This window comes from Lytechinus variegatus, chromosome 14 (assembly GCF_018143015.1).
Source record: "Lytechinus variegatus isolate NC3 chromosome 14, Lvar_3.0, whole genome shotgun sequence".
Taxonomy (NCBI): domain Eukaryota; kingdom Metazoa; phylum Echinodermata; class Echinoidea; order Temnopleuroida; family Toxopneustidae; genus Lytechinus; species Lytechinus variegatus.
In genome coordinates, this window is record NC_054753.1 from 18,225,126 (window position 1) to 18,248,945 (window position 23,820).

The following is a 23,820-nucleotide window of genomic DNA, read 5'->3' on the forward strand; positions in this document are numbered from 1 at the left end:
AAGGAGGTCCTTATCGTCAAATTCGTAAAAATTGAAATATTGTATAATTCAAACAATGAAAAACAAAAGAAATAGTTAGTGAGTGACATCATCAACTCTCTCATTTGGATGTAACTGTCTCGTTCATATAACTATTTTGTTAAAAATAAGCGAAACTTTGAAATGTCATAACTTTCTCATTTTACATTCGATTTTGATGAAATCTTCAGCATTGTGCTTGTCTGATTTTTCTTTATTGATTCAAATCAACATTTTTCTGAGGTGGACTTGACCTTTAAGTGGAGCATGAGCACAAAATTTCAGTATAATCATTATTTTTGTCCAGTTTCGGTGTCTCCTCTGCCCCTTCCTCACAAAAAAGTGTTATGGCTCCTGAAACTGTTTGATTGGTTGATTGAATGATTTATTGATTGATTGATCGATTGGTTGATTGATTTTTTTTAAGGATTTTTCTTTTTAAACAAGTGCCACCTAGTTTACCAGTAATGCATATAGCATTTCCATTTATTTGAAAGCAGGATAAAAGAGCATTGTAGATTAAATGCCTTGCTCACGGGCATAAGTGCCGCGGCCGGGGATCGAACCCCGGACTTTCCACGTAAAGCCAGGCGCCTTAGACCACTCGGCCACGGCACCTCCACTATTGATTGAGGATTGATTGATTGATCGATCGATTGATTGATTGATTGATTGATTGATTAATTCATTCATTCATTCATTTTTTCATTTATGTATTTATTTTTTATTTATTTATTTATTTATTCATTATTCTGATCATTTATTTATTTGTTTTTTTATGGGTTAATGTATAAAAACTGCACCCAACATTATTCATCGAGTGCTTTTCTCTAACCCAACGGTGCAGGTAGGACTTTCGCACACAACCTCAAATTGTATTTACCTTTTGAACTTTATGATCGATTTCCTCGCTCACTTCCCTCGCTTGTCAGAAGAGAGTAGAAATTTAAATGGTAAAAGTGCCCCAAAGTAAAGCCATGTTTCAGGGCACTGGGAACGATTTTTTTTTTGGGAGGGGGGGCTGATGTAAAAGTTTCAAAATTTTACAAAATTAAGGCGAAATTGGTTCCGAGAAATCTGAGAAGCAAAAAAAAAAAGGTTTCACTACAAATGGAGGTCAAATTGTTTACGAGAAATTTGAAAAGCCAAAAAAAAGAAAAAGTGGTTTTACAAACTGCAGGTCATTTGGCTATACTTTCAATTTTTACATTTTTCAAGAATACTTGGGGGTGTTGCCCATAAGGAGAATAATACACACAACACCATAAGGACATTTTTTTGGGGGGGTACCCCCCCCCCTTTGAAAGGCGATGTCATGTTTAAAACGAAAAAAAAAAGAAAATTGTACAAGATCCACTTTTTGTAAACAAAGACGTCTTTATAATGGGAGACTTTAATATTGATATTTTGAAACATGAAAATAATAACATATCCCATGAATTCCTTGATATATTCTTGACTGCCTCATTCTTGCCTTTGATATCGAAACCCACTCGTATGGCGACTCATTCCGCCACACTCATAGATAATATTTTTTGTAACGTTCTACCTTCGCCGGACTCTTCTGTAATCATATCCGATATAACCGATCATTTTCCAATTATGTCACATTTCACCCTTAGGCGCCCACTGAACAATCTACACCGGCCATCAAGGCGAAGACCAACTCATGAAAACATAGCCCGACTTGACACTTCTTTAGAATCTTCAGACTGGTCGCGTGTTTACAACTCAGATGATGTTAATGCATCATTTGAGAACTTCCTTGACATATTTTGTAATAAATTAGATACTTACATTCCAAAAGTAAAAGACAAAGAAACGGCATACAAAAAAACACCAAGACTTCCATGGATTTCCAAATCAATTTTACGTTCAATTAACAGAAAAAATAATTTGTACTATAAATTTAAGACAAAAGGTTCCGAGCGAGCCAAAATTAAGTATTCTAGATACAAAAATATTTTGACTAAAACAATACGACTAGCAAAGAAAAAATACTTCACGAAACAATTACATTTATATAAGAACGACATGCAAGGTACATGGAAGATTTTAAAACAAGCCATGAATTTATCAAATAACAAAACAAGCATAACTAAAATAAGGGATAATGATCAAATTGTTGAAGACTCTGAAATTATTGCCAATATTTTTAACAACTATTTTTCCTCTATAGGGGTAAACTTAGCTCATGAAGTCCCTCCTTCGAACAAGCATTTTTCTGATTATCTGGGCATACCTAATACAAATTCTATATTCTTTACACCTGTTGTTGAACAAGAAATTATCGATATTGTGTCTAGTTTGAATAACAAAAAAAGTCCTGGCTATGATGATATCAACAACTTTATTTTGAAGGGTGTAATTTCCTCTATTGTTAATCCTTTGGTATATATTTTTAACCTTTCATTGCAAAATGGTCAAGTCCCCGACAACATGAAAATAGGTAAAATAATACCTCTTTTCAAAAAAGATGATAAGCTTAATGTTAATAATTACAGACCTATTTCCTTACTATCCTCCATGTCAAAAATTTTAGAAAAGGTCGTTTACAATAGAACTATTAACTTTTTGAAAGCACACAATATTTTCTCCGATTACCAGTTTGGTTTTAGAAAAAAACATAATACTGAACATGCCTTATTAAATTTCATTGACAAAGTGGCACATGCTCTCGACAACTCTTCACACATGGTTGGTATCTTCCTGGACTTCTCCAAGGCCTTCGACACAATCAATCACAATATATTATTACATAAACTCGCTCACCATGGGGTGCGTGGGAAGGCCTTGGAGTGGTTCAGGAGTTACTTATCCAATAGACGTCAGTACGTAACATTAAATGGCTATACATCCAATATGCAAAATATAAATTGCGGAGTCCCACAGGGCAGTCTGTTAGGTCCTTTATTATTTATCATTTATATTAATGATTTTTGTAATTCATCCGATATTCTTTCGTTCATATTTTTTGCCGACGATTCAAATCTTTTTTATTCTCATAAAAATCCAAAAACACTACTAGATATAGTAAATTCTGAGCTAGAAAAGGTTACTCAGTGGATAAGAGCTAACAAACTATCCCTTAATCTAAAAAAAACCAAATACATGTTATTTAGTAATACTATAGACACACTGCCGGCAAACATTATGTTTGATGATACCCCTTTAGAAGTTGTTTCGTTCATAAAGTTCTTAGGCATAACTGTCGATAATAAACTTTCGTGGAAATATCACATTGAAAATATTTGCAAAGTGATTTCACGCAACATCGGCATAATAAATAAACTGAAATTTCATTTTCCTCCACAAACCTTATTAATGCTTTATTCTTCTTTAATCTTACCGTATTTGAACTACGGCATTCTTGTTTGGGGCAATACCCACCAAGTTTTATTAAACAGACTTCTTTTATTACAAAAGAAGTCTCTCCGTATAATTAACCATTCTTCATTTCTTTCACATACAGATCCATTGTTTGCCGAAAACAAGCTGCTAAAAATAAATGATCTATATCTGTTTCACTTAGGCCAATTTATGTATAAATACAATAACAATTCACTTCCTCACGTATTTGATTCAATGTTCCCTCAAAATCGTTCAATTCATCATTACCCTACAAGACAGTCTAATGAGTTTCATTTACCTCTTTTAAGAACATTATTAGCTAAAAAAACATTTATATACGATGGCCCGAGATTCTGGAACTCCCTTAGTGAAGATATAATTAGAAGCCCATCCCTTTGTTCTTTTAAAATGAAACTTAAAAATAATTTTCTGAAATCATACAGGTCATCATCTACTCAGTTTTAAATAATTTTATCATTAAATTCACCATTTCATGCCTTCTTAACTTATTTTTTTGGTATAATTATCCGCGCGTTGAAGTCCTGCTGTATTATCTCTGTTATCTTTCTTTATCTCTTTTCATTTTTATTTTCATATCCTTTGTGTGTGCTTCAATTGTTTGATTGTTTCTTGTTCTTTGTTCTGCTGTTCTCTGTTTTGTAAACTTGTCTGTCTTCGTAGGCAATTCTAACATAAGTATTTAGAGGGGTCCACACAATACAAGCACTGCTTTTTAGTGGATCCCTCCATTTTCACAGAATTTTTATTTTTATTTTAAAATGGTTATGATATTTGCTTATATATATTCTGTTTTGCTTTACTTCGTTTTATAGATAAATATCAAATACTGTACATGCCTGAATTTATTTTATCTGTATGAGTTCATTGTAACTATTTTGATCACATTACTTTGTTCTTCTGTTGAAAATGAAATAATAAATTGAAAAAAATTGTACAAGGGCTATCGAGAAGTTAGACGTTTCAAAAGGTTTCCCCATTACTACCCCTCCACTTCATTGTACCTTCTTCGTCTTCCACTTCATTGCACCTTCTTCGTCTTCTATCCCAACCCAGACATTCCCAATCGAGACAAAATTAAAATCTCAATAAACGGAGGGGGAAAAGGATGAAGAAACCCCCGCTGCGAAAACCCCTAATATATACATCTGATCCACTGAAAAAAAAATCCCCAAAGTCGAAGACAACTTCCGACAGACTCAGAAATTACGCCTGAAATCATGACAATAAACCTATTCAACCGCGGGAAATGAGGAGGTATTCGCGCGAAAATGTTTAATCGAAATTCTCCGCAGTGAATTATTTTTGTTTTTTTGTACATCTTCTTTTATTATTTAAGAAATCATGCCTGTTCAGCGATAAGTGCACATGTCGGTTCCTTTGAAAAATTGTACTTTTGTGTCCAATTAGTTAGCACAATTAACAGAAATATGAAAGAACGATTATTTCCTACATGAGCTCCCTTAGCTGCTGATAGTTAAACTCTGCTGTACTTTTCAACGACAAGATTTTGTTTTTATTGAAAGTTCACGTGTAGCTTACAGCTTGTGGGGTAAAAATATCTTATTGCACTTATCCTACGCTTTTCGCCTTTTCTTCCCATTCTACTTTGATAATGTTTTATGAGTAGGAAAGTGCAAGGTCAACAGAAAATCAAAATGTTGTTGTCTACTGAGGGCGCAATGTGCCTGCCTGGAAATTTGAACAATGAGAGATGAAATCAGATTCAACTGCGGTAAATTTCGATATACAACTATATTAGTACTTTTTCATCAACTGAAAAATATTTTCATCAACATTTTTCTCGATTGGCCGCTATAATCTGATTTTTTTTTCGGGGGGGTTCAGGGGGTAATCCTATCTAAAGACCAAAGTCTTAAGCTAGTTTTTATTGTTATTAACAAGATGAGGTATCTCATGTGGTCTTAATATATAATGCGAACGCGAAGGGCGAGCTAAAATTCTTTGATATTTTATGTCCTTAGAACTGAAGATTCTGAGCAGTTTTTATAATCATGAACAAAGATAAGTATCCAACTAAACAATGCGAGCGCGAAACGCGAGCCGAAATTTTATTATAGTAACGTGAAAAGGGACTCTATTAGGACTGTCTTTTTTATTAATGAAGAGGATACAAGTATCACCAACTAAATAATGATAGTGCGAAGCGCGAGCTCAAAATTGTTGATATTCCGACATGAAAACTGGACAGTCTAAGCGCGTTTTTATTTAAATAAAACAATTAAATGCGAGCGCGAAGCACGGGCTTAATTCTTTTTTTATACTGACATAATAAAGAAGCATTTTGACAAATTTTGGCAAGAATTTCCAAACAGGATAGGTATTTCACAAATCAAACAATGCGAGCTGAAAATTTTGATATAACAATTTGTGTAAATCAAACAAAATAATGAAAACTTGATGTGCGAGCTAAAATATTGTGTGCAAATTAATTTCAGAACTGGCTATATGAAGTGTCATTTTATCCTCTTAAATGGGATTCATTACACAGGCAATGCGAGCGCGAAGCACGAGCGAAAATCTTTTATATAGTATATTTTTCAATTCTTTCCCTTATCTTTTTCTTGTTTCCTTTCGGGGTCGGGCAGGCCGTTAAGAGGCTGTAAATTGCACATCATGGATATAATACCTCTTTCTTACTTTTCTTTTTGTTTTTCGTAGTTACTATTAAGATAAAGAGTACACTTTTTCTGCAGGTTGTCAAAAAATAGGGGGGGGGGGGGCTAGGGCCGGCTCGGCCCCCTCCTGGATCCGCGCCTGTATATCTTTCGTTTGCATTGAAATAGATCATAGGATAGCTTTATATTAAACCTTTTCATGAAATCCTTTTCGTCCCAAGCTTTCGGATACTGTTAATGATACGCCGGTGCACTTGTAAAAGGTATAGAATATTTTCATAAGCATTTTTATTTACTTTTCTGCGAAGGTATAATTCACCCCCTTAAAATAAAATAAAATGAAATTAATGACAATATGGTCCTTGGCCGAGCGGTCTAAGGCGCCTGGCTATACATGGAAAGTCCGGAGTTCGATCCCTGGCCGCGGCACCCATGCCCGTGAGCAGGGGCGTCGATCCATTTTTCCGATTGGGGGGGGGCAAACTCTTAACGTTCCAAAGGCGCTGGATCGTACAAGACACCCACACACCCAATATATATATATATATATATATATATATATATATGTGTGTGTGTGTGTGTGTGACTCATGAGACACAGACACGTATCTCACCAACAAATTAATGCAAGTGCGAAGCGCGAGCTGATTTTTTTTTTAGTATACTGACAGGAAAAGCGTGTCTGTTTAGAACTGTTTGTAGTAACTCATTAGGAGGATACATATCTCACGACACAGATAGTACGAGTGCCGAGAGTGAGCTAAAAAAATTCAATTCAATTCTTTTATTTCATTTCTATTCAAAACATAATACAAAGTAATATAAAGCAATACAAATCAAGTACAATTTAATAGGCCATTCTTACTTCGTAAAACAGAAAAAAACAGTATCATATAGAGCATAAATGGAAGCTTGATATTCTAAGCATTTTTGGTACCAATGATTAAGATTGGTATCTAAAAGAAGAATATATGCGAGCGCGAAGCGCGAGCTGAAAATTTTGATTTTTCGATCTGAAAAAAAATGACAGTTTAATGGACGTTTTTGATAAAGAACGAGATACATATCCAAGAAAAGATGATTGCAAATCGAAGCAGGAGTTCTTTTGAGGCTTTAAAGTGAAAACGGGACATTTGCATTTACCTATTTAATCACGAAAAGTATGGGTTTTTGCTACAGAAATGATGCGAGTGCGACTGAGCTGAAAATCAGAAAAGCGGGCATTTTGAGCACGATTTTTTATAAAGAACGAGTTCTGTATCTTTATTTAAGAGCGGGCATTTTGAGCATGATTTTGAATAAAGAGCGAGCTGTGTATCTCATTCTCGCTTGCTGAACATTACAATCTTTTTTTTTTGCCATATCCGGAATTTTTTGGGGGCAAAATGATGTTTGCCCCCCCCCAATATTTTCATTGGTGGGGCAATCGTCCCCTGCCCCCCCCCCCCAGGATCGGCGCCTCTGCCCGTGAGCAAGGCAAATAATCTACAATGCTCTTTTATCCTGCTTTCAAATAAATGGAAATGCTATATGCATTATTGGTAACTAGGTGTGCACTTATAAGTTAAAAAATAAACGTTAATGATAAAATAAAAAATGAAACAAAAATAAAATAGAAAATTCAGAATGAACATACGAGAATTCAATTCATGTTCGATTCGAACAACGGTAAACACTCAAAGAAATAGTACTAAATGATTCAGAATTCATCACACTTTTTTTAAACTATGGCATAAAACATTTCAAAATTGTCATAAAACCCTAATCATTTTGTATTACTCAGTTAAAATGCCCTCAATCAATTGTGTTTATTATCAACGGAAAGTGTTTGGGCGTAAATATTCTTTATGCTGAATGAACGCCAGCACATCCCCCAAGAAAATAATAACAACATTGCGGGCAATAATCTGTAGTCTGAAAAGACCGAACTGAATGTCTATTTCTTTGAAAATGATGAACTCGAATAGCGAATGGAGTGAAATTGGTACCTTTTATCAAACTAGATGTGGCGCCATCTTTCGGGCATTTTGTGCCATACTTCCTTCCCATTTGAATGTTTTGGAGGGAGGGTGGATAGGTCCCATGGGTAAATTGCCAAATCGTCTACTGCCAACTCATCTACTCACTACATGGTTAACTTTCATTTAGTCTAATGCAATTCCGTCAATCAACATTCGTCTATCCGATAACCATTTTGTCCAATCATCAATCCGTCGATCTAATCACCATTTCGTCTATGACAATTTTCATCTCATACCCAGTTGGTCTAATATCCATTTAAATTTTCATTAATTTTACTCAATTAACGCTTAGTCCAATTAGACGAAATGGTATATGGCTATTGAACCAACTGTTTATAGTAGACGAAATAGTGAGTGGACATTTTGGCAATTAGACCATGCGGGTGTAGAGGACGAACTGATGGTAGACCAAATGATAGCAGACGAGTTGGGAATTGGAAGAATTGGCATTAGACAAATCGGAAATAAACCGTCCTATGTCGGGAGGGGGAGGGGGGGGGGGGGGTGAGCAGTTGCAATTTGTAAACCCGGTGTGAAACACATTCTTCTTAATGGACAATGAATAAATTCAATTCAGATCTACCGTTGATTGTGAAATATTGTGTCTGAGCAAGGGTTCAGGTAGCCTCTTGTCGAGGCCCTGTCGGCTGCTTTCCGAGCGAACATGGCCAAGCAAGGGAGAAAGCAAAGCAGAGCGCCGCGAGCTTCGCGAATTAAGGAAATCCCTCGCTTCGCTCGGGAAGCAGCCGCCAGGGCCTCGACAAGAGGGTAGGGTTCAGGATGATTTTCAGCAGCCACAAGTTGAGATCGTTGTTTGAAAGGTCTGTGGATATCAATTTCAAGTTGAGGTTGCTTGAAATCGATCTAAACTTGAGTCGAATTGATTATGATGGTGTCGAGTTCAAGTTGAAGGCGTTTTAAATCTATCCAAACTTGAGGTTACTTGATTATGACGACATTAAGTTCAAGTTTAGGTCATTGAAAATCGTTCTCAACTTGAGATGACTTTATTATTATTATCATGTTGAGTTTGATTGATTTTATTCATATATATATATATATATATATATATAAACATCTTTTTCAACATTACATGATATTCATATTAGTATCATCTATATTATATATATGTATACATGATTGGAACATCTTAATCTCTATGAGCTTGAGAATGATGTTCCATGAGAAAAAAATACAAAGATACATAATTATACACTGGCTAAAATAATACATTCAATGATGCGAATATCAAGAAAGAGTAAAAAGGAGGGGATCGAATCCCGGATTTTCAAAATAAATCTTTAGTCGGGCGCCTTAGACCACTCGGCCATGACACCTCACCAATGACATCTTCTACTGAAATAAAATCGATAAGGTCGGTTTGCTTTCCTCTGATTATCATTTCAGATTCATATGAATTTGAATATTATTAGAGACAAGTTACATTTTCTATTTTGCATTTTCCTTTCTCAGTGATCGTTGTACACATGTATAATTTTGTAATAATATTTATTTCAGTTATCGTATAATTTGCTTATGAGATGAGATATATATTGTTATTTGGAAGCGCCGTGGTGTAGCGGTTCTGACTATCGCCTTGTAATCAGAGGGTCGTGTATTCGAATCCCACCATGACCTAGCGTCCTTTGGCAAGGCGTTAATCCTCACTTTGCCTCTCTCCGCCCAGGTGTTAAATGGGTACCCGGTAGGATGCTAAAGCCTAGTAGTATGCCTAGCAATTGAGCCTTGGAACTCTTGTTGGAATGCTCCCCAGGGAGTGAAGAAGGTGCATATATTGTATGCGGGCATGCAAGGATCCGATGATGATGGGTAATAATGTCTGTAAAGCGCTTAGAGACGTTCCGATGTATTAAGCGCTATACAAATGCACAATATTATTATTATTATTATTTGATTTTGAGAGAAGACAATAAAAACATGTTAAAAAAACCATAGGCGGTCGATCCAACTCAACAGATCACGTGACAGAAGAGTCCGCCAGACCTCTTATGACAAAAACATGTCCATCTCAGGCTGCAATATTTACACATAATCCAATCGTTATATAATAATCCTATATCGATCACAGTATGACAGTTGAATTAAAGAGCGGTTGAGACGGATTGAGAGAAAGAGACACATTTAAGTATTTAAAAGTCTTAAGGAAGTAACTCTTCGCAAGCATCTTTAAGGTTAATCTTGGACAATTTGATTTGGGGATCCTCTCTGGGCATCGTTGGAGCCGGATGGATATCGGGATGGATATTAAAACCGTTGTACAGGGGTGATATTCCTCCCACATGTCTTTTTTTGGGGGGGCGGTACAGACATTTTTTTTTCTTCCTTACTCTCTCTCCGTCTTTTGTCTGTCTGGCTCTCTCTCTTTCTCTCTCCCTCTCTCTCTCAGCGCACATCTACATGTATTCTATCTCCTCTCGTTGTATCTCTCCTCTTCATTTTCTAAATGCATTTCATTTCACTCTTATGTCGTTTCTTTTATTCTTCCTCTTTTTTCTTTGTTTGTTTCTTTATTTCGGAAGTAATTTTTCGTTTTTCTTCCCCCCCCCTTTCTTTCTATTTTTTTTTTCATTTTGTCCTTGCTCTCTTTCTTCTCTCACGACTTGGATTTACGAAACAATTGCACATCATGTATTTTTCCCATTTCATCACTTTCTCTCCTTTCTTGTATTATTTATTCAATACATCTTAAAACATAGACATTTATATATTCCGAAATGTTTTTTTTTTCGATTCTTGAGTCCTTATTTATTTCAAATACTCCACACTGATTAAATGCGCGCATTTATTGTCCTTTATTTCAAGAACGTGATTAAAGCTTTATTAATGCTTGTATTGAAGAATTCATTTATTTTGTGGCCATCTGATGTAAATTACTCTCAAATTTTTATCGAATCGCATTTAAATTCTTTGCTATGTATTTGTTTGTTTATTCATCTATATTTTCATCAGTAATGCATGTGCATGTTTATTAATCCCTCCACTGTTAAAACTGTGGTGTTAGAACTGACACCAATTGGTGTTAATAGAGGACCACACCCTGAGTTGTTAAAATTACACCCTAAAGATTGAATATAACATCAAAGAGTGTAAATGTAACAACCAAAGGTGTTGTAATAACACCTATAGGTGTAAAACTAACACCATCAATTTAACACCGGTGTAAAATAACTGGTGTGGTCCTCTATGTTCACCGTATAACACCGCAGTTTTTGCTGTGTCTGAACTTCCTTCAAGGGCTCATATCATATGTTATACCTTGCAAATACATTTGGCATAGCCAATTAAATTTCAATTAATCTCTATATATCTATGAATTTGTATGTCGTTTTCATTTCGGTTGAAGGTCCTAAAAGCCTCCATGGTTTACGACTGACCTGAGAGACTCCAAACTTTCAAAAATGCACATGATATAACTTCAATCTCATTTTTATCAAGATATTTTTAGATTTAAAAAATTGAACAACAATAACACCAAATCTTTTACCTGCTTGGATATACTTATGTAAGTATTAATTCTCAAGAAGATCAACATCATGGTGAATATTCTTGAAAGGAAATTGTCATTCTCCTACAGTCCGTATGTAAAACACTTCTTTGGATAGCAAAAAGTGCAGAGGGAAGTTGAGAACGCTAGACTGAAGTTAGTGACCAATTACTCGAACGTAATTGCCAATCATAACTGAGGTTAGAGAGATGATGCGTATATGTTTCATTTCCATTTTCAAACCAACATTATACCGCCAAATCGAAGAGATGTGATGAATAAGGTTCAAGGTATAAAAGCTTGGATGAAAGCAAGAATATCAATCTCCGGGAAAATTGAATCGCTTTTGATCAGAAATTTCCCGCGAAGTGATAATGTAGTTATATGGAGATGATATTTAAAAGCAGTCTGCTGTGGTTGATGAAAGTATGAATATGGAAAATAATGTCCTTGCTCGCTCCTTTCAATTTATCTTGCTCTTGAAGGGTTTATAATTTAAGAAGTTTGGTTGGATAAACGCGATTTCTTACGCTTAGATGCTTGCAGACGACGCGACCAACTTGGCGCCTGCGGTATTTTCTGCTCCGCTGGAAGGCGGGCTACGGGTCTCATTGCTTGCCGCGTGCTCTGTAGTATCAATACATAATGACCGTAATGATGCTATGTGACCAGGGTGTATATCGGGTCATTAGCGGAGGGAAGCTGCTTAAGCGTCCATTAATATTGCAAGAATATTACATAGATCTTTTCGAATCAGAAGATGAGATATATTTTCTCTAAAATCTTATATTCACATGGGCAGATAAAGTTAGTGGCCGACATATACTTGCTTATAAACCTAACAAAATATGTGAATGCAATATCGAAATAAACGATACAAAAGGGCATAAATGATATTTCTTACCGTTTAGAGTCTTATCCTTATTTATGAAGTCTCGAAGCACTCTACAACAATGCAGCAAGATATTCCCGCCTCAAGCAAAAACTACCATGGAATAGATGCCTTCTAGTAGGTTAGGATTCGAACCAATGCCACTCTGATTAAGACATGTAAGAGACGGGGTCGATTTCACTCCCTTCTCTGGCTCCTCCAATCTAACGCTATGAATTCGAATGCTTCTAAGCAGTAACTGAAATAAAAAAAATAATAATAAAAGCATGAAAGACTTGAAGACTGATGATTCCGAGCGGGATATGCTTAGGTATCAAATGCATGCAGCGCTAAGCAAGGTGTAATTTTTGTAGGAACTGACCTGAAAATCCTATATTCCAAATCTATTTTGTAATTCTGGTCTCAATACATAGACCCATCTTATTAAATGAATAATGCGAGAGCGAAGCGCGAGCTGAAATTTTTGTATACTGACCTGAAAATGAGATATTAAGCATCGAATAAAGCAATGAAGAGAATATGTATATCTTGTCTAACAAATACTTTAAACTGAAATGACTTGGTTGAAAGGTGCAATAGAAAATTATATGTGTTGAGGAAACTGAACAAATTCAATTTACCTTTGAAGGATTTCGTGAAAAAATATATGGTTTTTATACGACCAATTTTAGAATATTGTGCTCCAGTTTTCCATAGCAGTCTTACAGCAAAATAAAATAATACTATTGAAAGAATACAACGGAGAGTTACTCTCATACTGTATGTAAATCATCTTAGGACATAATTACATCACATACACAAATGCATGTAAGGTATGTAATTTACCAAAACTTGAGGAGAGAAGACTGACACTGTGTAAAAACAATTTGCAAAATCACTTCCAACTCATCCTCTGTGTAAGACATGGCTACCTCGAAAAAAAAACAACATACAAACAACTATAAACAATTTCCAATAAGAACAAAGAGATTTAAAAACAGTCCGTTGCCTTTTTTTTGGGGTTTACATACTCAACAAAAGATGAGTGTGCCGACTATATAGGAAAGGCAATGCAAAATGGTCATCCCCACCACACCATACAACCAGGGGCGGATCCAGCTTTTTATAAAGGGGGGTTGGGGTGGTATGCGAGGGAGCGTAGCGACCGAGTCCAAGCGAGCGGAGCGAGCGAGGGGGAGGGTGTTGGAGGGGGATGTCCCCCCTCCCACAGTAGGGAAAATTTTTGAAAATCTGTGTGTGAAAATGGCGTTTTCTTGCATCTAAAACACCACTATTTTTGGTATAGAGGTCGTTGCCAAATTAACCCCCATGAAAATTTGTAAAAAAAATGGTCCCCCAACCCCCCCCCCCTCTAGATCCGCTTCTGACAACTATTTTTTTTTTCATTTTGATAAGTGTCAGTCTCCTCTCCTTGCCATTATCATATTACATCATTCATTTATTCATTCATTCATTCATTCATTCATTCATTCATTCATTCATTGCCTTTTATGCTTTATCTAAGTTGTATTAACTTTTAAATGTATAGCTTTTTTTAATGCATTTTACTATGGTTTTTACAATGTATTTAATTATGCCAACACCAACTCGTAAACATGATTTTTCCAGCTCTTGCTGTTTTTCATGTATGATTGTTGACATGTTTGATTATCCATAAAGACTATTTTTTAATTGAATTGAATTTGTGAATAAAGGGACTAAACAAAATATGTTTAATCAAATTTATGAAAAAAAATCACACACATCATTTATACTGGACATCAGTCCTAAACTAACAAATCTCGAGGCTTAATCTATACTTAAAACTTAATTTCATATTGGAAATCGATTCTGTAGACAATTTTCGTGTTCAGAGGAGGAATACTATCAAAATGTCCGTGCATAATCTTTTCATGTACATAGGGCTGAATTCAGTAAATGATCAAATCAATATTCTATTTCTAATTCGAATTTATTTCCACAAAAATATGATTAATGCCGACAACAACGAAACAATTAATCAACAAAAATGGTACGATAACAGATACAATGGATATCAAAATAATGAAATATAATGTATTCATGTTTAAGGACGTTTCATAGTTAAAGTGAAATCCATGTTATTTTTACCAAACTTTGCACGTAGACATGCACTTTAGCACCTGAATATTCCAAATATCCACAAAATTAGCATGGGTCCATGTCCTTGATTTATTCGCTTTTTTAATGCTAATTCCAGTATATCAGCTTCACAAAAGAACACATCGGATCAAGTATTTGTCATTCTATGTACATTACACCAGTAACACAAAAGAATATATATGATGTTGTTTCAAAATTGGATGCAAATAAGAGCACGGGTCACGATGATATAAGTCCTAAGATAATATTCAATTCATGCGATAGTTTTCCCTTTATGTAAAATTATTAATATGTCACTTGAAAAAGGTGTATTTCCAAACTCATTGAAAGTTACCAAAATAATTCCTATATTCAAAAATGGCAACAACTTACTAGCAACAAATTACAGACCGATATCAATTTTATCAGTTTTTAGTAAGTTATTTGAAAAAATAGCATATGACAAATTTATAGCATTTATTTCGAAATTCAACATATTATATTTACAAACAGTTTGGATTCAGACAAGGATACAGCACTGCTCATGCATTGATTGATCTAACCGAAAAAATAGCTAAGGAATATGAAAACAAATCATTAACGATTGGAGTATTTTTAGATTTATCGAAAGCTTTCGATTGTATAGATCATAATATTTTAATTGATAAATTATCATCATATGGTTTTAGGGGTACGGTATTAAAATGGTTAAAAAGTTACCTAGGAAATCGAAAGCAATATGCATGTATTAACAATATTTCTTCACAATTTCGAGATATTACAGTAGGGGTACCCCAAGGGTCTAATCTGGGCCCTCTCCTTTTTCTTTTGTACATTAATGACCTGCAACACGTAAGTGACATTTTAGAGACTACATTATTTGCTGACGATACAAGTTTGTTTTTATCTGGTAAGGATCCAATTCAATTAAACAATATCCTAAATTCTGAAATGGAAAATATTAACTTGTGGTTCCAAGCGAACAGACTTCAAATAAACACAAAGACTTCCTTTATGATTTTTAAGCCAAAAAATAAGAAAATTGAAGAAACACAATAAAATTATATATCAATCAAGTTGAAATTGAAAAAGTGCAATATACAAAATTCCTTGGTGTTATAATTGATGACAATATGACTTGGAAACAACATGTAAACAATGTTTCCATGAAGATTTCTCAAACGATTGGTGTACTTAATAGACTTAAAGGTGATCTTCCATTGCATGTTCTTGTACAATTATATAATACAATGATACTAACACATCTAAGCTATTGCAATATCGTATGGGGGGTTTGTGCAAATTATTTAATGTTACAACTATTTCGCTTACAGAAAAGGGCAATTCGGATAATAACAAATTCTTCATACTCAGCTCATTCCCATCAGTTATTCTGTAAGTTAAAGATCTTGAAAATATACACTGTTAGAAAAAAAAAAAATAATAAAAGAAGTTCCTGCAGCAGAGTCTCGAGAACACCTGTAATCTTACCGAATTGCGTAATCTTACAGGAAATTGGTATTTGATGTATGGAATCTTACCAATTTCCTTGAATAAAACACCCTTTAAAAGGGGAAAAGGGTGTTTTATTCAAGGAAATTTGTAAGATTCCATACATCAAATACCAATTTCCTGTAAGATTACGCAATTCGGTAAGATTACAGGTGTTCTCGAGACTCTGCTGCAGGAACTTCTTTTATTTTTTCTAACAGTGTATGATATACATACCCTTCAAATTTCATGTTTCATGTTTTTATATTATATGAATAAGTTGCCTGAAACATTTGACGGTTATTTTACAACGAACCGAAGTATAAATAAATATAATACAAGAATATCTGATAAACTATATATTCCTTTTTACCGTAATAATTTCTCAAGAACAGTCATAAGTTATAGTGGACCACTCGATTTGCCACCTGAAATGAAACAATGTCCTTCTTTAAACTCGTTCAAAAGAAAATGTAAATTTTACCTGTTAAATAATTGTACTACTCATTGAATAAGCTTCTCAGTTATGTTTTATGTTTTTGTTTTGTTTTATTGATTGTTTTTGTTATACTTCTTTATTTTTTGCTTTTGCTTTTAATTTGATGTTCTTTTTTCTACTAGTCTATTAATTTGGAATGATCTTGAGATCTTTGTTTTTCAATCTCAAAAGTTGATTGGAAGAACCTGTTTTGTTTCCTTATCAGTTATGAATGTAAAAAGGGAGTAGCCTAGATAGGCCAATGGCTTTTTGTTACTCCCTCACATCCCATTCATATATTTTATATTTTATGTTTGTCTTCAGTTGTCAATTTTGTCTAAATAATGTACAACTGTCAATGTTGTGTTTACTCAATTAGATTAACTCACTATTACATTGTACCCTGTTTTTTAAGAGATGTGAAATAAATGAATTTGAAAAAAAAAGTTAGAGTGCAGATATTGAGAAAAATCAGTCCATACCTATACAGCTGATTAATCACCTGTTCATCCAGTGACGTCAGCGCGCGGAATGTAAAATATGCGCAGATCATGATGCGCAAAAACATAACTGTGGAACGTCCCTAAAAGGAGTATCAAATGATAACAATAACAGTGAAATAAATGGAAACAAGAGTATAAACCAAGCAAAAGTGACTAGGTGAAGTAATGTAAGGCGGCATATATGCGTGTAAGACACGTATTAGAAAATTGAATGAATGATAGATTAATCCGAATTTCAGTTGAATACCAATTTATACAAGCACAAAACAACACTAACCTCATGCATATCTTTTCTTGCCTATATTACAATGACCTATGCATCAGCTTGTAACTTGATGTAAATATATATTTTTTCATGTTAAGTTACGTGCACAAAATACCATATATATATATATATATATATATGTATGTATAAACTTTATTATTCATTTATTTTCAAATTAATGTTTGTCTATTTGTATCTTAAAAGTTAAGTTATTTTGGACAATGAATACAACCTTGTGACCAATATGATAATGCGCCTTAAACTTTTGCTGTTCGGTAGCTGTCACATTCTTATTTATGAAGTAACTATTTCATCTTCCAGTTCCCCCTCTCTCTTTCTCTCTTTCCCTCCCTCTCTCTGTCTTCTATTAATCATCTTCTACTTTTCTTCCCCTACGTCTCCTCGTTGGTGTATTGGAGGCAGTCGGGCAGATGTGATCCATGGTCAAGGCCAAGACATCAAAATGTGAATATGCGTGTATTCGGGATTGTTCCCATTGCCAACCATTTTAGCTGCCCCCATGGTATCATCACCTCATTGATGTTGTTGTTTTTGTTCCTTTTGTCGTCCAACGGAATCCCCTTCTCCCCCTTTCACTCACATCTGTGCCTGTGTGGGTGAGTGTCTCTTCCTCTCTCTCTCTCGGTCTGTGTACAAAATTATTGGGACGGCAAAGACGTATTACGTAATACGAACATGATTTAATCTAAGGAGAATATCAATTTACATCTAATATAACAAATTATCATTTACAAGGTCACCCAGTTATTAAGTTTTTCATTCATTCATCCATCATTTTCTTCATTGTGCCATCATGAAACTCTGATGGCATGTAATGAATCGAAAAAGATATGACAATACAACCGTGATGCAGACACAGACTTTCTTTTTTATATTGTTTATTTATTATGAAAATAGCCTTGTTATATATATATATATATATATATATATGTAGATTCAGATTTGATTTTGCGTTACGCAATTCCAATAAACAAGAAAAGAAAGAAAACAAATGTTTGACAGAAATCTATACAGTTAAAAACACTTTTAGAATACAGTTAAAACACACCTACCGAAATATGCCGTAACTAACTAACTAAAAAAAATCCGTTATCACGGACTAAACAAAGGGGAGAAAACAACTATTGAAAATAAATAAAATAAATATCAGTGTTCAAGGAAAAAAGAGAAAGAAAAAGGTTTGAATATTAACAAATAAGATATGCAAAATGAGCAAGCCATGACACACATTTCTAGTGAAGTGTATAACAAAAATATATTGAAAAACATACAGAGCCTGTATAATGATGAAAATCTTAATTGACATCACAACTGATTTATCATTCATTTATCTATTTCTCTATTTTTATCTTACTTTTTATTTAATTGTCCATTATCATTTTATCTATTTATTTGTTATTTATGCATTTTTTGGCGGGGGGAGGGGTACCTTGAACGTTAAAAACTAGATAAGAATATTTTGTATTCGACTGCCTTGAGAGAGCTATTCTTAATATCTTCTTTGGTAGCAGTGGGAACGGGAATTTCTCAGCATCAAGCGTGGATTGAACAAGAGCATTTCGAAGTAAATTGCGTGAAGATTAGAGAGTACGAGGGATAATGCGACAACCTGTCGGGAAAGAAAAAAAATCGAGAAGAATGATGACCGTAAAGCCTTGAAAACACAGAGAAAGAGAAAGAGAGAGAGGTGGGGGAGAATTATGCACGAGAGAGACTGAAAGACTGAGAGAGAAGAGAGAAAAAAATGTGTATGCTTACGCGCGTGCTTATTAGTGTGTGTGTGAGGGTGGGATGTGTGTGTTTGTGCTCGCCTGAGTGAGGGTGTATATTCCTATTTATTTTGGGTCAGAAAAAAATTAACAGAGTTATTTTATAGTCATTTTCTGGTTTGCAAATTTCATCCATCTCTTTCTCCATCACTTGCATACACACACCCACACCCACCCAATGACATACTTCCACACACCCTGACACGCACACATATAAGCCCTCCTATATAACCACTTTCACCATTACATAACCATCCCGCACAGACCCTTACCGTTCATGAGCATCTTCACACAGACACCTGAACAGATCGACACACACACACACGCACGCACTCCCTCTCCCACACCGTGAATGCGCATAATCATATTCTCTCACACTGCACTTTGATAACCTAACATTGCCATCCCCACCATCCTTACCCCACAAGCATTGCCACGCAGACGCACCCATACCCATACCCCTGCCCCCCCCACACACACACACACGCACACCCTCGCAAACCCTCTCATTCACCTTGCAACTAGCCCAAGCTTGAAAATTTGATTAATACAAGCAAAAGTATTCATTGATTATTGATTTTGAAATTTCCATTCATTTCATTTTTTATTCTAAAACTTTATAACATAATAATACGAATGATGTGAGTTCACAATCAAAAGCATACAATATAATAGATAAAATAAGGTATATACTTCGGAGCCTAACCCTGGAGTCAGAGGTGTTTTTAATCTTTGTTCTGCATTGTTTGATTATTATTATTATTATTATCCTTGTTTCTTTGATTTTGTCCTCTAATTTTGCAATAATTCTTGTAAATATTCTGATTTTCTTTATTTTTTCAATAAAAGCAGAATTAATAAAATATACGTATATAACATGCAGTGACCACTAATCAACCAAATAAAAGAAAATATTTGTGCGTTATGTTCCAAAATGCGATTACATTAAACAACAAAGTGTAATTAAATTAGCAGATGTATATAACAATAACAAAAAATATTAGGACAGGCAAGTAAGCGAGGAGCAGGAAAGAGGAGTCCCGGAGATGAGCAAGCATGGCAAGAGTAAGCATGAGAAAGGGTGAGAAAATAGAGGGGGATGGAGCAAGGATAAAATAAAAAAAAATTATGGGAAGGAGGAGGGGGAGGGGAGACAAGTGCAGACTCTTGCAACAAAAAGAAAAAAATACTTATATGTATTTTCGCAATTTTCTTACTTCTAACATGTCTAAAGAGCGGGGGAAACGGTTGGTTGAGAAACCTGCTTGATAGAAAAGAAGAGATGTATAATCCAACCTTCTTCACCGTTCCTGCATCCTACATGTTCACTTGAAAAGTGACGTAAAGAGGGGGGAGGGTGGAATGGACACTTCCACCCCCCCCCCCCCCCCGAAAAAAATAAGACAAAATTGTCGCGCTAACCACAAACAAGAGAAAATAATGAGAAAAGGAATGAAAATGAATATAAAAATGTGAAATATGATCTGAATATGATGTCAAAGTCTATTACAAAATTTGATTTGGTATTAAAGGTCAAATTGTTTGATCGCTCACTTTTCTCTCTCGCAGTTTTTTTAAGTTATAATTTTTGCAAAAAACAGCATTCGAATCATTCTTCTTAACGCCACTGCTGGTATGTGCTCACTTGAAAAACCATCGAGTCAACGAACAAACTGAAACGGACTTGCTTTAAAATTCATTTAATTTATTTGAAGGTAAAGATCTTGCTCAATTGATTTGTTTGATAACATGGTTTAAGTTGAACCCGCTCTGTTGAAGAAACAGAGTGAGGCTTGTTGAAGAAACAGAGTGAGGCTTGATGAAGGTGGTGTATTGTAGATTTGATCGATTAGATAATTTCCCAATTTCTTTAGCGTCTAACCACAACCACTGATCTCTCCACTAACATGATCATGCACAATCTCCACTGGCATTAGCCGAACTTTTTCTAAATTCCAACGATAACGAGAAGTTCATTTCGGTTCAAGATTGTAAATATTAATCCCTTCTCATCACTCCCCAAGTTTGCAAGTCAATTTTATGTTTCTGCATGATTAATCGAAGTAAATTGTGCATGGTTTAATAAATCATTGTAATCCACTGCAAATAGCGTCGTGGTTTCGTGGTTCTGATTCTCGCCTTTCAAACAGTGGGTCGTGGGTTCGAATCCTAACCACGGCGTGTTTTCCTTCAGCAAGAAATTTATCTGCACTGTGCTGCACTCGACCCAGGTGAGGTGAATGGGTACCCGGCAGGATTAATTCCTTGCATGCACTGAGCGCCGGTGATGGTAGCTCGAGCTAAAGCCTGGGTAATAATAGCAGCGCTTTGTATCCTCAGGCAAAAGGCGCTTTATAAATGCAGCTATTATCATTATTATTATGATTATTATAACAAAACAACGACCACACCCGACTTTAAAAGAAAGGAAGCATTATCGAGAAGGGCCTCCTCCCTGAGCCTCCGAGCTTTGTTTTGCTTTGCTTTTATTTTATAATTTATGCTTTTAGTAGGTTCCTCATATTCAAGTTTCATGCTTAGGCCTATTGCATATCATTCGACAAACAGTGAATATTTTTTTCCCCTCATAATGTATGTTTCAGATGAATCATAATTATTCTTTATGGAATAAAGAATGATTCAATCTGGGGAGTGTTCCACAAAGATTTAAGTATGACTTAAGTCGCACTCAAATGCCGACGCGTACAAGATATGCAACGCGCGATCTTATTGATAGATACGCATTAGTGCACGTCCTCTTGAGACGATCTGACCAATGCGGTCAAGCCTTTCATACCGTACGCAACCCGGCATTTAAGTGCGACTCTAAGTCATACTTAAATCTTTGTGAAACACCCCCAGAATTCAAATTCAAAAGGTATACAGACTATGGGGGAAACAGGTTTTCAGTTAGGGCAACTGGTGGTTGAACCAGCAAAAATGGAACAACGGGGAAGGAATTTATAAAATGCTGGCGCACGCTAAGCCTTATTTCTGTTGCTCCTGCGTCCTTAACCTTCCATCCGCATTGCAACCCCAACTCTTTATCTCCTTCCACTCTCTCCCTCTCTCTCTTTTTCCTCCTCTCCCTCCCTTCTTCTCCATGTCTCGCAGGCTCTTTCTCAGTCAATTATGAACCTAGCCTCCATGCCCGGCTGAAATCGGCTCCGCAAGCTAGGCGCACGCTGTGCCTTTCCCCCGCAGGCATTGCATTTTGAACGACCTGTATTTACAGTCACATTCAAGTCCATTGAATAGTAGTGTACAGCCCCCCATTGCCATTGCCACGCAGTATTGAACGACTACACGCATCAGAGCCAAGCTCGAAGTCATCAGCACAGACGATCGAGCTGTATATGTACAGCGATAGACAAAAATACCGCGGTTTCAAAAAATCACGTCGTTGCTCGCGGAAGCTCAAGTTTCCCCGACTTTGCAGCACTTCCATCGATTTATGGTATATAAAATCGACAGCTAGGCATCGCTGCCGACTTACACCTGTGTTTTTAAACTGGTTGTTGGGCCGAGCAAGCGTTGAGACCTGGAAATCCGAGATTGTGCTTTTAACCTTGATTTCTCTCCAGAGAGTGGGATTCTCCTAGGACGACGCAACGCAATCACTGCACGGCGTCTTTCTTTCTTTCTTCTTGTTTCCTCCGGAAACATATCGCAAATCCTTTGGCAGTGTTTACAGCGGATATTGGGAGGTCGCTTTGACATGAGTATTCTGTTGATCGCTGGTAGGAAGTAAGCCAACAGCTTCAAATCTTCATAAGATCACTCCGAGGAGGATTATACGCAGTCTTCTTGCTTTGAGTGTGACCAACAATATGAACAACAACAACAACAGCAATGTAAGTATTAAACCCTTTGCCGTCAGCAATTCCTGGTCATTGTACGTGCATGTAGTGATGATCTAATCTCCGTAAATTTGCAATGCATTTTATGAAATGAATTATTTGAGCAAGATTCGGGTGTGCAATTAATTAAGATAAAGTGAAGTCGGGTATGGGCCATCATTCATAGCTTGCTCTGTGGCCTGGGAAATATACCGGAAGTATAGGGGGGGGGGGCGCATTTCTATTTACGTTCTTTCCGTTCATTTATATGAACGTTCATGCATGATTCTTGGTTTATAATGGTTTAAAGTTACATTATTCTATCACACTGGACTGTACCATGGATCTAACAAGCAAATAACTCGAGGAAAGGATGTGCTATAAAGTCGCGTGACACAAAATGTATTAAAAGCAGGAATGCATTTCTGCTGTGTTGTTGCTATATGGATATATTCTTGCTCGTAGATTATTGATATTTTAGGCCTATGCCTTGGATGTATCCTGAGGAAATGAACGGATGATACATGGTTGAGAATGCAAGTAAAGCATGAAACCGTGTTATTGAAAATCCATTTTCCGCAAACTATGTTCACTGATATATATTTTGCTTTATTGTAAAAAATAATGTCTTTGTTATATTTTATGTTACGATGTTGTTGGGCATAAGAAAAATAAGTAAATCAAATCAAATTCGTCAATTGACTTTTGAAGACTTTTGATAAGTTTTCATCCAATACTATGGCTGTTATCAATCAGTAGACTCCTGTGCCTGTTGTTTGGGTTTTGTCGCCTCGAACCATTGAATTGAATGAGGGAAATTGGCTTATTTATCAAGCAAATAATGCGCCGGCATTAATGATTATCACTTCCCTAGCTTTCAAGCATCGTTGTGACTAGTATTTTTTTCTGAT